This window comes from Myxine glutinosa, chromosome 9 (assembly GCF_964187855.1).
Source record: "Myxine glutinosa chromosome 9, kmMyxGlut1.1, whole genome shotgun sequence".
Taxonomy (NCBI): Eukaryota; Metazoa; Chordata; class Myxini; order Myxiniformes; family Myxinidae; genus Myxine; species Myxine glutinosa.
In genome coordinates, this window is record NC_136269.1 from 7,413,288 (window position 1) to 7,429,516 (window position 16,229).

Here is a 16,229-nt window from a genome sequence, read left to right on the forward strand (position 1 = left end):
ACTCGATACCATTAACCGACGATTGTGTATACATGTACGAAAAATTAGCACCGAAAATTTTCCAAAAGATACGCTATAGGTACATACACCGAAAGATAGATACAGTCTCGACAAAAACACGATTGAGAAATATCACTTAGCTTCGAAAGCGTGAGCGCATGGAGCAGCTTCGAAAAGACGTGACCTCGCCGTGATCTCGCGAGACTCCTTTTCAACGAGAGACTCCTTGAGCAGCTCCGCTCCGACCGAGCTGGCATGCGCCCTCCAGGTGGCGAACGAGTTTGCTCGCCTGCTCACGGAGTTCCCGGCCCTCACGCGGCCGACGTTTTTGGCCGTCGCGGTACGACATGGAATCGAGCACCACATACCAACCACGGACCCGCCGGTCTTCGCCAGAGCCCGCCGCCTCGACCCAGCGAAGCTCGCCGTGGCCAAAGCCGAGTTCGACGCTTTGGAACACCTCGGCATCGCGCGGCGCTCCGATAGCGCATGGGCTTCGCCACTACACATCGTCCCAAAACCAGGGGGTGGCTGGCGCCCATGTGGCGACTACCGCCGCCCTAATGACGCTACCACCCCCGACAGGTATCCGATCCCGCACATCCAAGACTTCTCCGCCCGTCTGGCAGGACGGGTCATTTTTTCAAAAATCGATCTAATACAGGGATATCACCAGGTACCTGTCAGGGCGGCCGACGTCCCTAAAACGGCCGTCATCACGCCGTTCGGCTTGTTCGAATTCCTGCGGATGCCGTTTGGCCTCAAGAACGCGGCTCAGGCGTTCCAGCGCTTGATGGACGGCGTGCTGTGTGACCTGCCGTTCCTCTTCGTTTACCTGGACGACATCCTCGTCGCCAGCACGTCCCGGGCCGAGCACCTCCTCCACCTCCGAATACTGTTCGGGCGCCTCAGCGAGCGCGGCCTCGTCAACCCGGCCAAATGCCACTTCGGCACGACGGCCGTTGATTTTTTGGGCCACCACATCACCAAGAACGGGGCTGTGCCGCTGCCAACCAAGGTCGAGGCCATCTCCACGTTTCCGCGTCCCCGCTCCATAAAGGCCCTGCAGGAATTCCTGGGAATGGTGAATTTCTATCACCGCTTCGTGCCCCGCGCTGCTCAACTCATGCGGCCCCTCTACGAAGCCCTCCGGGGCAGGCCGGCCAAGCACGACGTCGTCTGGTCCGCAGCAATGGACGCGGCCTTCAACAGCTCAAAGCGGGCCCTCGCCGACGCAACAGTGCTCGCTAACCCGGTGCTCAACGCTCCCATCGCCCTCACCACGGATGCCTCCGACTACGCGGTGGGCGCCGTACATGAGCAATGGGTGAACGGGGTTTGGCAGCCACTCGCTTTTTTCAGCTGGCAGCTCCGGCCGAACGAGCTCAAATATAGCACGTTTGACTGTGAGCTCCTCGGTCTACACCTGGCCGTTCGCCATTTCCACCATCTCCTGGAGGGCCGACCCTTCACGGCGTTCGTCGACCACAAGCCATTGGTTTACGCAATGGCCAAGGTCACGGAGCCGTGGTCGGCCCGCCAACAGCGCCACCTCTCCGCCGTGTCGGAGTTTACCACGGACATCCGGCACGTCGCCGGCAAAGACAACGCCGTGGCCGACTGTCTTTCTCGGGCCAGCGCGAACATGGTCCACCTCGGCGTGGACCTCGCGCTTATGGCGGCAGAACAAACCACCGACACCACGGTGCAAGCCCTCCGGGCGGCGGACACGGTCCTCCGCCTGGCCAACATCCCCTTCGCGGACACTGTCCTGCTCTGCGACGTCTCCCAAGGCCAGCCTCGCCCCATCGTGCCCTTTACCTGGCAACGCCGCATCTTCGCCTCACTCGACGGCCTTTCCCACCCGGGCCGGAAAGCTTCCCAGAAGCTGGTGTCGGCGCGATTCGTCTGGCACGGCCTTCGACGGGACGTCCGCGATTGGACCAGCACCTGCACAGCCTGCCAGCAGGCCAAGGTTCACTGACACACCCAGGCCCCGCTGGCACCTTTCACCGTGCCCGAACGACGTTTCGACCACGTCAACGTGGACCTGGTGGGCCCCCTCCCCCCATCACGGGGGTTCACACACCTGCTCACCATGGTGGACAGGACCACCAGGTGGCCGGAGGCCGTTCCCGTCTCCACCACCACCGCCGACGTGGCGCAGGCTTTCATCGCCACCTGGGTCGCCCGCTTCGGCGCACCGGCGGACATCTCGTCGGACCGCGGACCGCAGTTCACCTCCGAGCTGTGGGGCGCGGTCACCCGCAACCTAGGGGTCAAGCTTCACCGTACTACGGCCTACCACCCCCAAGCCAACGGGTTGTGCGAGCGTTTCCACCGCTCCATGAAGGCCGCACTCATGCCCGGCCTTCAGGACGGCGGTTGGGCCGACCGGCTGCCGTGGGTCCTTTTGGGCCTCCGCACGGCCCCCAAGGAGGCCCTCCGGGCATCCACCGCCGAGCTTGTCTACGGCCAGGCGCTACGCGTCCCGGGCGAATTCGTGCCCGACGCTACCAGTCGCTGGTCCGCAGCTCACCAGCGCTCGGACCTCCAGGAGGCCGGCCGCCCGACGGTTTGCGCCCGTCCCAACGTCCCACCACGGTGACCCCCAGTCCTACGTCCCCCCCAGCGCTTCGCACAGCGTAGTACGTTTTTTTGCGTCATGACGCACATCGGGGGCCACTCCGGCCGCCGTACGACGGACCCTTCCGGGTCCTGCGACGGGACGACAAGTCGTTCGTCATCGACATCGGCGGCAGGGCGGACCGGATTGCGGTGGACCGCCTCAAGCCGGCGCACGTGGACATCGACCAACCGCCATGGTTGGCCCTTCCGCCGCGGCGAGGCCGCCCCCCGTCCACGGTGCCCCCCACTCGACCGCCCACCACCACACCGGACCCCCCCCCCCCCCACGACCCGCCAGGGGTCGCTTCGGTCAGGTCATCAGGACCCCCATTAAATTGACCCTGCCGGTGCAAGTCGATTCTGGGGGGACGTGTATAGCGGCTACCGCTGGGTTTACACAATCGCCTTGCACCTACCAAGGATGCGGAGCGATCACCATGCCGGGCTCGTCCAGGACGCCCGGGCAGGCCCGCTCTCAACTTGCCAGGCCTCGGCCGGGACGCCCGGGCATGCCCTGCCATGCCCGCTCTCGACTTGCCAGGCCGCGGCCAGGACGCCCGGCCACATCCCCTCTCGCCTTTCCCGGGCAAACGCTCCGGGATAATGTGTATATATATATATTGCTGCCCGATTAACGGGCTTTTCAGAGTACCTGAGTTGTTTTGTGACAATTCTTTGTTTTCTTGTGACCATCGGAGCACGCGCGCAGGGCACCCTGGGACACCTCGGCCATTTTGATACCCTCTCGAACAACGTCGTCAGCGGATTCACATTAAATAGTTTTTGTTCACGACCAGTCATGCCAATTTGCGGCGTATTTCGTTGTTCAAAGAGGCCAGGCGTTAGGCCAGGAGTTAAGTTTTACAAAACGCCCAAACTTCTACTGAATCAGGGTGAGGAAACAAGAAATTTAAGTGAAGAGAGGCAGCGTTTGTGGAAGGCTGCCATCAATCGCAGTGACATCCAAACAGAATCACAGTGGGATCGCACACTTGTCTGCTCCGAGCATTTTGTTAACAGTAAGTAAGAACATGTTTCATTGTATAACCATACAATTACTATAAATCATTAATGATATTGAATACAATATTTGGTTTTTATGATATCAGTGATAGTGACATTTAAATATAAAATATTGACTGTTGATTGAATATTTCACTTTTTTGGCCATGTATTTGGACTTAAGAAACTCGCCTTGTATTTCTTTTAATGGGGAGGGCATCAGCTGTGTCTCTCGACACATTTTTAGTTATTCTGAACACCCTAAATTATTTGCAATTATTGTATGTTTTGTGATATTTCAGATGAGAAATGCTATCTCCATCTCAAGACAAATCCTTCTTGGTTGCCAACCTTGCAACTTGGTTATACCAAGTGTGGACAGGACACACCAGCCTCTGGGAGGTATGACAGAGCGCGCGGTCGCAAACGGAAAAGACAAGAAGCTGATGCCGTTTCATCGCTGTTGTCTCTGAACAGAAGACAGCAATGCAGCGTTGGTGAAGCTGCTTCTGCCTCAGTCACCTGATCTGGAGCAGCCAGCGGTAAGTGTGATGATTGATAATGAAGGAAGCACATCCTCTTTGGACACCATTGAATCTGCACACCAGCTGGTCCAGACTGATTTGACGTCGTATGCAATATCACAACTTGAAAGTGACAACAAAGCGCGAATTGTTGAAGCAGAAGACATGGTGAAACAAAGAAACAACAATTTTGACCGATGTACCTATGTTGCATCCCCCGACAAGGTTCTGTTGTACACTGGGTTGCCGAATATTGAACTTATGGACGTAGTTTATGAGATGGTAGAACACCAGCTTCCAAATATGCAAAATATCTCAAAGTATCAACAACTTTTATTGTGTCTGATAAAACTGAGAATGAATTATGTGTTCCAAGATATAGCATATCAGTTAAATATATCACTGTCCACAGCACAGCGCGTGTTCCATGCCACACTTGATGTGCTGTATGTGAGATTAGAGTTTTGTGTCAGATGGCCTGATCGTGAAAATCTACGAAAGTCTATGCCCATGTGTTTTCGGAGAACTTTTGGTGACCGAGTATCGGTGATAATTGATTGCTTTGAACTATTCACAGAAAAACCTAGTGGTGCTTTGAACCAGGTGTACACATATTCCAACTACAAGCAACACCATACAGTGAAATACTTGATCGGTATTTCTCCACAAGGGACAGTCATATTCATTTCTGCTGGTTGGGGGGGTCGGACATCTGACAAGCACATTGTACAGAAATCTGGCTTCTTACAAAATCTATTGCCTGGAGATATTGTGCTTGCAGATAGAGGCTTCAAAATTGCGGATGATATTGCCTTTTATCAGGCAAAGCTGGTGATTCCCGACTTCAAAGGTGGAAAAAACCAACTCCACCCCATGGAAGTGGAAAACACTCGCAAAATCGCCAGTGTTCGCATCCACGTTGAACGCGTCATCGGGCTTGTCGTGAGGAAATTCAGAATCTTCGACACGGAAATACCTCTGGAATTCTTGAAGAAAAAGAAAAGTGATAAAACGCCAACCATTGATAAAGTTGTCCGTGTGTGTTGCTGCTTTGCAAGTCTCTGTCCTTCTGTTGTTCCATTCGAATGAAATCTATGCTGAACTGCATCAATGTGCTGGTCATAGACAATCCTATAAAATAATATATGTTTCACTCTTCATCTCATTACCCAGGCAGTTCGCTGGCCAGGTTTAGCACACAGATTGCAGAAAGGTGGCTTCAAAACCCACATTTCATCTGATACTCTTCTAAATAAAATATATATGGTCTTATTTTCGGTTTCATGTATAGAATTGGAATGCACAAGGGAACTCTTGTTAATAATAATAAACAAATATCTCAATCACAAATATTGATCCTGTCCTGGGAGTTGTAGGTTTTCCTTCTGGAAGGCCTGCCATCCAAGACATGATAGTACATACACTTTACAAATCTAATTTACACTGTGGACACAGCCACAAACCTTTAGGCACACGCTTCATCTGAATACAGTGTGTGTGGTACCAACGCATCTTGCAGTTCTCTCCATCACAACACACCATCTTTGTCCCATTGTCTGGCCCATGACATATGCAGTACAGCTCGGTGTCCTGTGCTGCAGGCGTTGCAGCAGTGTTCTCGCTGACCCTCCCAGGTTTCAGTGTGGCACGAGAGGTCAAATATTTTGCACAAAGTTCCGGCATAACACATTTTTGGTGAAATTGTTTTGCTCTTTCCGACATCTTCTCCCAAAATTCCTCATCAACGAATATGCGCTCTTTCATGATCTTGTCGGGGCTCCAGACAATGAAATCGCAATACTGTGTCTTTGTCATGAACAACTGCATTTGCACTTGGTAATAATGCTTGTGGCCTCTTTTTAAGTGCATATCGCCATTGTCATCCACTTCAATCCACTTCAAAGTACTGACATCCGCATCCTTTAGTGTGTATGGACACTTTACTTCGACACATCCGGATCCACAGCACGCACAGCTCACCAGTCCATCTGGGCTGGCTCCAAACATTGGATATTCCTCACTCAACCACAAGCCACTCGGCTGAAGAATAAAGTCATTGTGCATCTTGTGCTGCCCCAGTTCGTACTGTTTACGGGCAACACCTTCGTACTTCCTTCCCCCATTCTATGGCGGCACAAGTGAAGCTTTTGGACTGGGGTGTGCAAATCGCTTTCACTGTTGATAGTGCAGGTTGCAGCACACTTGAATGGCATGCAGCATAAAAATTTGATGCTGTCACACGACCAAGTCGCATTTTATGCCACAAAGCACAAGATGATTGTGTTGATGTCATTTTCACTACTTGTTTTTTCTGCTCGGTGCTGACAGAGATCTCTAAATCAGCACAATAAGCCATTAAGTCCTTGTAGCTTTTCTTCTCCAACTTTTTGTCATAATACAATGTCATTTCTTTGGGTAGTAGCCCTAGAACAGACTTTGGCACAAAGGTATCACTGTACGTGTCCGTCAGTGATAATAGAGCAGAGTTTGGCAGCGCCTTGAACAGTTTGGCATGGAATGCATCTACTTCCTGCTTTGTGGGGGAAGGTATGGTGCCCAAAGTATTGAGGTCACTGGATGCATGCACTTGCTCATTGGGTGGAAATTCTTCAGTTAATCTCCGTTTCTTGGCAGCAGATCGCAAGTCCATGTCCTGTATTCTTTTCAATGGAGTCTGAAAATTGGCTGGTGTGGGACACATCCAGTAGGCTGGCACATCAGTGACAGATGTTTCTTGTGTGATGCGCGTTCCATTTTCTAGCGCAAACAGCACGGCTGCTATATGGCTACAGCCTTCGCCAAGACCGGCCACACAAGTGCAATGGGCTGACTGAATCACACCATTACTGCTCAGGATTATCCACGGCTCCAGCGGCTTGTCATGGATCCTCATGGAATGCGAAACCTGGAACATAAAAGTATTGAATTTGAAACTGTCCAATAAACTTTCTAAAGTTATGTACTCTTATCAACTCGGTCAAAATGAATCTCGATTTTATCATGTGAAGAACGTGCTATGTATTCGTTGCTTACATGATAAATATAGGTGATGACTTATGGCCATACGCACAAAGCACACATGGCGGCACTCACTTCGCACTGTGCGTCACAAGTCTACAAAGTATGCACACATGCATGCACAGCTTAAAACTGCAGTGGTTTTTGAACAAATGGAGGGCACTTAATCAATCAGGTCCATAAGATGAACACAAGCAGCTTTAAAAAATACATGTTTGTTTAATATATTAATACCTTGGATCGAATCAAGTGGACGTCATTCAGTTCTTTGTGTAGGATTTGTCGCACCCATCCATCTTGGTACAACCTGTATGCCTCGAGGGATTTATACTTCTTCAACTCATAATAATAATAATAATAATGCATTTATTTTATATAGCGCTTTTCAGGAAGCCCAAAGACGCTTTGACAGAGTGCAAAACATAATGCATAGCAAAACATAAAAACAATTGCAAAAAAAGAAGAATCAATAGGGAAATATTCAAAGCACAAAGGAGGGAGAATGAGAGGAGATAGTCAGGGGTTAGATGCTGTGGGTTAAATGTTGAATGCAGTGTTGAACAGGTGGGTCTTGAGTGATGTTTTGAATGTGGTGAGTGAGGAGGAGTCTCTGATGGTGTGAGGTAGCGAGTTCCAGAGGGTGGGAGCAGCGATGGAGAAGGCCCTGTCCCCCCAGGATCTAAATTTGGTCCGGATGGGGGGGGGGTCAGGAGGTTGGTATCAGCAGAGCGGAGGTTGCGGGTGGGAGTGTGTCTGGAGAGGAGGTCAGCCAGGTAGGATGGGGCCAGGTTATGGAGGGCTTTGTATGTCAAGAGGAGGATTTTGTACTGGATTCTCTGGGAGATGGGGAGCCAGTGAAGCTTGTAAAGGACGGGGGTGATGTGGTCACGGGTCCGGGAATGGGTGAGTAGACGGGCAGCGGAGTTCTGAATGTATTGGAGTTTATTGGTGATTGTTGAGGGTGAACCATAAAGGAGGCTATTGCAGTAGTCCAGACGGGAAGTGATGAAGGCGTGGATGAGGGTTTCTGCAGCCACGGAGGAGAGGGATGGACGGAGACGGGCGATGTTTTTCAGGTGAAAGAAGGCTGTCTTTGTGATCTGTTTAGTGTATTTGTCAAAGGAGAGGGTTTGGTCAAAGATGATGCCAAGATTCCGGATGTGAGGGGAAGTGGATACTGGGAAACCGTCGATGTTGAGGGCAAAGTTATGGGTGGACTTGGTGAGCGTTTTTGGGCCAATGATGATTATTTCAGATTTATCACAGTTAAGCTTGAGGAAGTTGATTTGAAGCCAGGATTTTATTTCAGTGATGCAGTTTTTCAGGATAGAGTGGGTGGCGGTGGAGATGGACTTGGTGGAGATGAAAAGCTGGATGTCACCAGCAAAGCAGTGGAATTGGAGACCATGACGGCGGATTAAGTGACCGAGGGGGGACAGGTAAAGGATGAAGAGGAGGGGGCCAAGAACTGAACCTTGGGGGCCACCTTGGGGGAGGGGAGCAGTGGGGGATTTGCAGTTATTGATGGAGATGAACTGACGTCTGTCAGAGAGGTATGATTTAATCCAAGAGAGGGCAGTGCCGGTAATGTTAAAGGTGGTTTCAAGTCGGGTGAGGAGGATGGTGTGATCGATGGTGTCAAAGGCGGCGCTGAGGTCGAGGAGGATGAGAATGTTGAGGTTGCCAGCGTCAGAGGAGAGGAGAAGGTCGTTGGTGATTTTGAGGAGAGCAGTTTCAGTACTGTGGTTGGAGCGGAATCCGGATTGGAATGTTTCATACAGGTTATTGGCAGAGAGGTGATGTTTGAGTTGAGTGGCTACAGCGCGTTCCAAAACCTTTGACAGAAAGGGTAGGTTGGAGATGGGTCTGAAGTTATCTTTCTTTCTGCTCATCTTTGGTAGAGGCCGATTTGCTGAACAACAGGTAGTTGATCACGTCTATGTGGGTCACCTGAGGCCACTTGCTCACATTCTTCTCAAATTGATCATTTGATAGACCATAAGGGTCACACCCAATGACAGAAATCTTCTCTTTGTAACGAACAAGAACGTCCGGGGGGAGCGTCTCTTGGTAGCCATGGTTGGCACTCGCACTGCTAGCCATACTCAAGCCTGGATCTACCGTATCCTTACGTACACTCCAAGTCTGTTCTACAGGTAGTTGGTTGCAGGTTGACCCACTGCCCAGGTGTTCACCAGTTCACTGGTCCACGGCAAACTTAAACCGAATGTTCTGTGTTTGTTGGGCAACAATACGTAATATAAACTAGATGGCACCACACTCCACATGAACGTGACAAAACAAACAGAATTACTTTATAAAACAGACTTTTTGCGATCCGCATTCACCATAAACCAACGCAACAAATCAATATCAGCGCACACGGACAGATTAGCATGGGTATCAAAATGGCCGCCGCGCAATGCGAGATGGGTAATTTGAAGTGTGTACACAGAAACTGTGACGTCAGTGAAAACAAAGAATAAAGAAACTCGGGCGAATTCCAGCTTTTTGTCGCGTCGATTCTTCCGATTGACGTGGGAGCACAGCTCCTACACAACACACATTAACACATGATATACCGAGACAAGGATTTTTTGGTGAGAATAAGATGAATCAAAGGATACCCGTATCAGCAGAATTCTCAGCATGGTTTCTCGTCCGTGTTGTGCTTTACCATGGAATCAGATATAAAGTACCATTCCAGGACAGGACGTTCCAGTGTGGAATACTGCGCATTGAAGAGTCGCACCCAAGACGTACCCCATCACCCACGTACGGTAAGGTCACTCACCAATCAGCAGGAAGAGCCCAACATGCGGAGTCGCTAGAGAGCAGCACCGACTTCGGAAGACGTGAACACGAACGCCGGTCCGAATGTCTCCTTACGGTCAGAAGGTCCACGCCGGCGGAAATGTCCCGATTAAATGCGCTGCGCGAGCGCGACTCGCACTTGGCCACGCCCCCTTGGCTCCGCCCCTCCGCGTGGCAAGCACCGCCTCCAGAGTACCTTCGATGCAAGCTCCTCCTCCTCCTGCACGAGGTCCATGCACCCTCACCGAGTTGGGAAATGTGCACTCGACCTTTGCAAACGCGACACACGTTCGTCCATCGACACTCGCGCCCACACCGAATGAATTCCAGAGCAAAACGAATCATGGCGGAACACGAGGGGCGTCTCTTTGAGAACAGATAGCCCATTGTGTTTATTGTACATGAACTGAAACATCCAAAGTATGTCGATGGTGAATCCACAAAAAGACCTTGAAACACACGCTGAACGATTTGAATGTAACCAGTGAAACAGAGACAAACAGAAGGTGTTTGTGATTGTTTCTTTTTGAAACATCGACAAGTTCCGGTCCTCGTGTCCCTTTACAGCTCGTAAACTACACTGAATGACATTCCTTCAATGGCAATTACTTCCCATGAACTAGAAGTATTCAGAGAATACTTACCCCGCGCAGTCTTCAGATGGACTTGGTGCGAATATATATATATATATATATATAAGTTCAAAACACACCTGGTCACACGTGTGCCGCACTGACGGGGTCCTCAGCATCATCCCGTTTCGGCCCTTCAACCTCGATACCGTCAGCAAAGGTGGGCCAGCAGCACCCCCAGCCAGTGCTAACGCAAACGACAACAACACCTGTTGTATATATATCTCTGGGCGTTAGGCTTTGTTTAATTCAACAGGTAAGTTCTGAGGGGACGGGCGTCACCCGAGTAATATGCGCTGTATCAAATGGTCATGTAACATGTGGTAAAGTTTAAATTTCCTCCGTTGAATGGTTTTTCATGTGCACGCAATATGCGAGATATCAAATGGTCATAATAATAACAATAATAAATCTTTATTTTCCAATATTCAGGGAAATTATTCTTTGGTGACACCGTAAGTTGACCATCATTAACACGTAAAACACAAAGGGAATAAGAAAACAATATAAGATATAAAATATAAAATAAATATAAAATATAAAAATATGCAAGATGGACTAAACAGCTAAATGTCTATGAATTTGAATTTAGCATTTGAATTCCACATGGTACAAATTACCGTTTGAAAATGTTCTTCTTCAACCTCCTTACACGAAAACGTCTCCCTGATGGCAGTTTTTCAAAAAGTCCGTTCAAGAAATGACTTTCATCAGTACACACCTGCACCGCCCTCCTTTTCAGTGCTCGCAAGTATAGAGACTCCAGACTGGTTGAGGCCCATCGACAGCTTTAAATACCAGTGTAATGACCTTTCTCAATCGTGAATTATTCCGCACATTAAGATAACTGTACCAGGAAATCAAATTAAATGACAAACACTGATCAGTAAGGAATTTGTCAACATCCGCATCACACGAGAGAGAACACCAAATGAATTCAACTTCCTGAGAAGATGCAATCTTTGGCCTTTGGCTTTGGCCTGTTTGAGCAGGCCGTCACGTCATGTAACATGTGGTAAAGTTTAAATTTCCTCCGTTGAATGATTTTTCATGTACACTCAATATGCGCTATATCAAATGGGCATGTAACATGTGGTAAAGTTTAAATTTCCTCCGTTGAATGATTTTTCATGTACACTCAATATGCGCTATATCAAATGGTCATGTAACATGTGGTAAAGTTTAAATTTCCTCCGTTGAATGATTTTTCATGTACACTCAATATGCGCTATATCAAATGGTCATGTAACAAGGGGTAAAGTTTAAATTTCCTCCGTTGAATGATTTTTCATGTACACTCAATATGCGCGATATCAAATGGTCATGTAACATATGGTAAAGTTTAAATTTCCTCCGTTGAATGGTTTTTCATGTACACTCAATATGCGCTATATCAAATGGTCATGTGACATGTGGTAAAGTTTAACTTTCCTCCGTTGAATGGTTTTTCATGTACACTCAATATGCGCGATATCAAATGGTCATGTGACATGTGGTAAAGTTTAAATTTCCTCCGTTGAATGGTTTTTCATGTACACTCAATATGCGCGATATCAAATGGTCATGTAACATGTGGTAAAGTTTAAATTTCCTCCGTTGAATGGTTTTTCATGTGCACTCAATATGCGCTATATCAAATGGTCATGTGACATGTGGTAAAGTTTAAATTTCCTCCGTTGAATGGTTTTTCATGTACACTCAATATGCGCTATATCAAATGGTCATGTAACATGTGGTAAAGTTTAAATTTCCTCCGTTGAATGGTTTTTATGTACACTCAATATGCGCTATATCAAATGGTCATGTAACATGTGGTAAATTTTAAATTTCCTCCGTTGAATTGTTTTTTATGTGCACTCAATATGCGCTATATCAAATGGTCATGTGACATGTGGTAAAGTTTAAATTTCCTCCGTTGAATGGTTTTTCATGTACACTCAATATGCGCTATATCAAATGGTCATGTAACATGTGGTAAAGTTTAAATTTCCTCCGTTGAATGGTTTTTCATGTACACTCAATATGCGCTATATCAAATGGTCATGTGACATGTGGTAAAGTTTAAATTTCCTCCGTTGAATGGTTTTTCATGTACACTCAATATGCGCTATATCAAATGGTCATGTAACATGTGGTAAAGTTTAAATTTCCTCCGTTGAATTGTTTTTTTATGTGCACTCAATATGCACTATATCAAATGGTCATGTAACATGTGGTAAAGTTTAAATTTCCTCCGTTGAATGGTTTTTCATGTACACTCAATATGCGCTATATCAAATGGTCATGTAACATGTGGTAAAGTTTAAATTTCCTCCGTTGAATGGTTTTTCATGTACACTCAATATGCGCTATATCAAATGGTCATGTGACATGTGGTAAAGTTTAAATTTCCTCCGTTGAATGGTTTTTCATGTACACTCAATATGCGCTATATCAAATGGTCATGTAACATGTGGTAAAGTTTAAATTTCCTCCGTTGAATTGTTTTTTTATGTGCACTCAATATGCGCTATATCAAATGGTCATGTAACATGTGGTAAAGTTTAAATTTCCTCCGTTGAATGGTTTTTCATGTACACTCAATATGCGCGATATCAAATGGTCATGTAACATGTGGTAAAGTTTAAATATCCTCCGTTGAATGATTTTTCATGTGCACTCAATATGCGCGATATCAAATGGTCATGTAACATGTGGTAAAGTTTAAATTTCCTCCGTTGAATGATTTTTCATGTGCACTCAATATGCGCTATATCAAATGGTCATGTAACATGTGGTAAAGTTTAAATTTCCTCCGTTGAATGGTTTTTCATTTACACTCAATATGCGCGATATCAAATGGTCATGAGACATGTGGTGAAGTTTAAATTTCCTCCGTTGAATGATTTTTCATGTGCACTCAATATGCGCTATATCAAATGGTCATGTAACATGTGGTAAAGTTTAAATATCCTCCGTTGAATGATTTTTCATGTGCACTCAATATGCGCGATATCAAATGGTCATGTAACATGTGGTAAAGTTTAAATTTCCTTCGTTGAATGATTTTTCATGTACACTCAATATGCGCGATATCAAATGGTCATGAGACATGTGGTGAAGTTTAAATTTCCTCCGTTGAATGGTTTTTCATGTACACATGTATGGGAATATAAAAACAGCAAAAATTCAGTCAAACCATGAAATGCTGCAATGTCGGGTCACAAAACTGAAAAGCAGAACAGTATTTGTACACGTGCCTGAAGGCAGTAGACCGATGATGTCAGGTTAAGAGGAAAAGCGTTTACCGCATCACTTTACCATTGCAACCGCATCACTGGATAGGCTGTCCTCAGATGCCTCGGGATTCTCCTGCCCCATTGACACATATGCAACCAGTCATCCATCAAGAACGTCGTCATCCAAGTGTTTGGGGGCGTGAACGAAGACGTCCTGACCTGATAGGAGGTGATGCGGTTGCCGTGCTGTCAGTAACATGGCGTTGGACCTGGGAATCACAGGGATGGGCAAGCATAGAGGGACAGAGGGTAGAACCACAGGAGGAGGACTTGGGCGCAGAAGACGTTCAGCTGGAGTTGAGAGAATGGGAGGTATGTGGGGTGGATCGGGGGGGGGGGGGGAGCAATAGGTGGCCCATCCAAGTCGTCTTCATCACCGAGAGAATCATCACAGGAACCTCTGTGCGGGTGTGGGATGGTATGTGTAGTCCATGTAGGTACCATGTAACATTCCGATTGTAGTACATGATACGACGAGCGTCGTCGTTGAGAGACAGCGAACTTGCGGATGTCGCACCAGTTCACGTCCACAGACACAACCAGGTAACGATCCCGTGCTCGAGACTTGGATCCATGTGAGTGCAAGTACACCAGGTCTCCAACATGAGCTGTCGGAGTAGCAGAGCGTTTTGTTGATGGGGACTTGGACTTCTCACTATAAGTTTGGTTCCTGGAGCGTTGGGCATGCTGCTCTCGGCCAAGGTTCTGATTCAAGATTGGAATCTGGTGGTTAGTGAACTGGTCACGTTGTATCCACATCTCCCGTGCAGACATACCGCGAGATCTGATACGTGAGTTTAATCGGGCAGTAGCCGTGGAAAGCTGACGAGGCGACACTGGACCTGCTAACGGGTCTTTGTGTAATAATTCAGCTTTTAATTCCTGAATGGCTTTCTCGGCGACAGGGTTTTTGACGCGACGAAGCTCGAGGGAGACGCGGTGATCTTGCAGGAGCTTGTCATTAGTGGGAGACTTGAATGCAGAGGCTTGATCAGTCCGGATGACAGCAGGGAGCTCCTCCATCGGATGAAGTTCACTGATGAGTTTGAGCAGGCCGTCACGTAGGGTGTCATGGCGTTCGTCATAAATGAGAGGGGAACGGGTGCAGGAAGTGATGCACTCGCGCAAGATCAAGATCAGTTGACGCCCACGCTTTAGGACATCTGCTGCAAAAGTCACACCAACTGTATCGGGAGGATCATAGGACGATTGAGGAATGGCACGCGGAGTGATTTTTCGAAGGGAAGCACAGTGGTGGCAAGATGTTTGTGAAACACCAGGATGGGAGTTTACAGCTGAGTCGGCATTCGTACGCAGGCTAGACAGTGCAGCTTAAAGGTCAGGTGTGCACCTCGAGACCATCCTGCCACGCACCCACACCTGGGCTGGAAATGAACGTTCGGGTTCATCGCGATGCACCAAACGTTCCCGAACCAGAACCATCAAGTTCAGTGAGGTCGAGAAAACTGAGCCTCTTCTGTGGTCCGAAGAAAAGTGTTTTTTTTTTGTTTTTTTTTCAAATCGATATTTTAAAAACCAAAAGGTGTGGATGTGTCACCAGTTTTAAGTTTATTCCATAAGTCATTGTTAATGAGGGCAACGATGGAGATGAAGCCCCGCCCACATCCATTGTGACACGGTGCTTTGTTGTTGCGTTTCGGAACGTTGGTGTTTGAGTGGATGGAGATGAAGCCCCGCCCCCTATCATTGTGACGCACGGAGCTTTGTTGCGTTTCGGAATTTTCGTGTTCGAGTTCGCGTGTGAGTCTTTTGCGCTCCCTTTATCCACCTTCTGCATTCAAAGCAAGATGTGGTCTTGGTTTACAAGGATGAAGAAAAAGTGGAAGAGAAACGATCGTCAGGTAATAATTGTTTTACGTTCGACATCGCGGTTGTGAACACGATTCACGATCACGATCATCACGATCATCGTGCATCGATCACGATTTGAAACACGATGGAATAATATTTACCGATATGAACAGTGATGTGGCTTTTATTGAAATTCTTAAGATGCTGTTTAGATTTTGATGATTTGCGTGTGATATGATTCATCGGATGTTTATATGAATCGTTTAAAATAAAAAAACCTTCAATTTCTGATATTTTACCTTTTCATTTGGGCTTCCCAATTGGAGCCCCGCCCATAGGGCAGGTGCCGTTGCGAGTTGATTTAAATTTGGTGAAGATCCGAAAAACGGATACCAGGATTTAAACATTTTAAAGCGATTCTTCACTGTTGAGTGATCGGGACAAAAACGATATGCAGCATGAAATTTGAAAAAAGTTGTGGACGAGTTATGACAAAACTTTGTGGATGAGTTGGGTTTGTG

The 16,229-nt window shown here is 47.6% G+C and overlaps 1 long non-coding RNA gene across 1 annotated transcript in view; it reads right to left on the reverse strand.

Moving 5' to 3' along the window:
- Positions 1–10,133, reverse strand: part of LOC144893539 (uncharacterized) — a 47,691-nt gene extending 37,558 nt beyond the window's left edge. The window contains exon 1 of the long non-coding RNA XR_013624442.1: positions 9,967–10,133. This is a non-coding gene — a long non-coding RNA (uncharacterized LOC144893539). The remainder of the gene's footprint in view (positions 1–9,966) is intronic.
- Between the last annotated feature and the right edge of the window lie 6,096 nt (positions 10,134–16,229).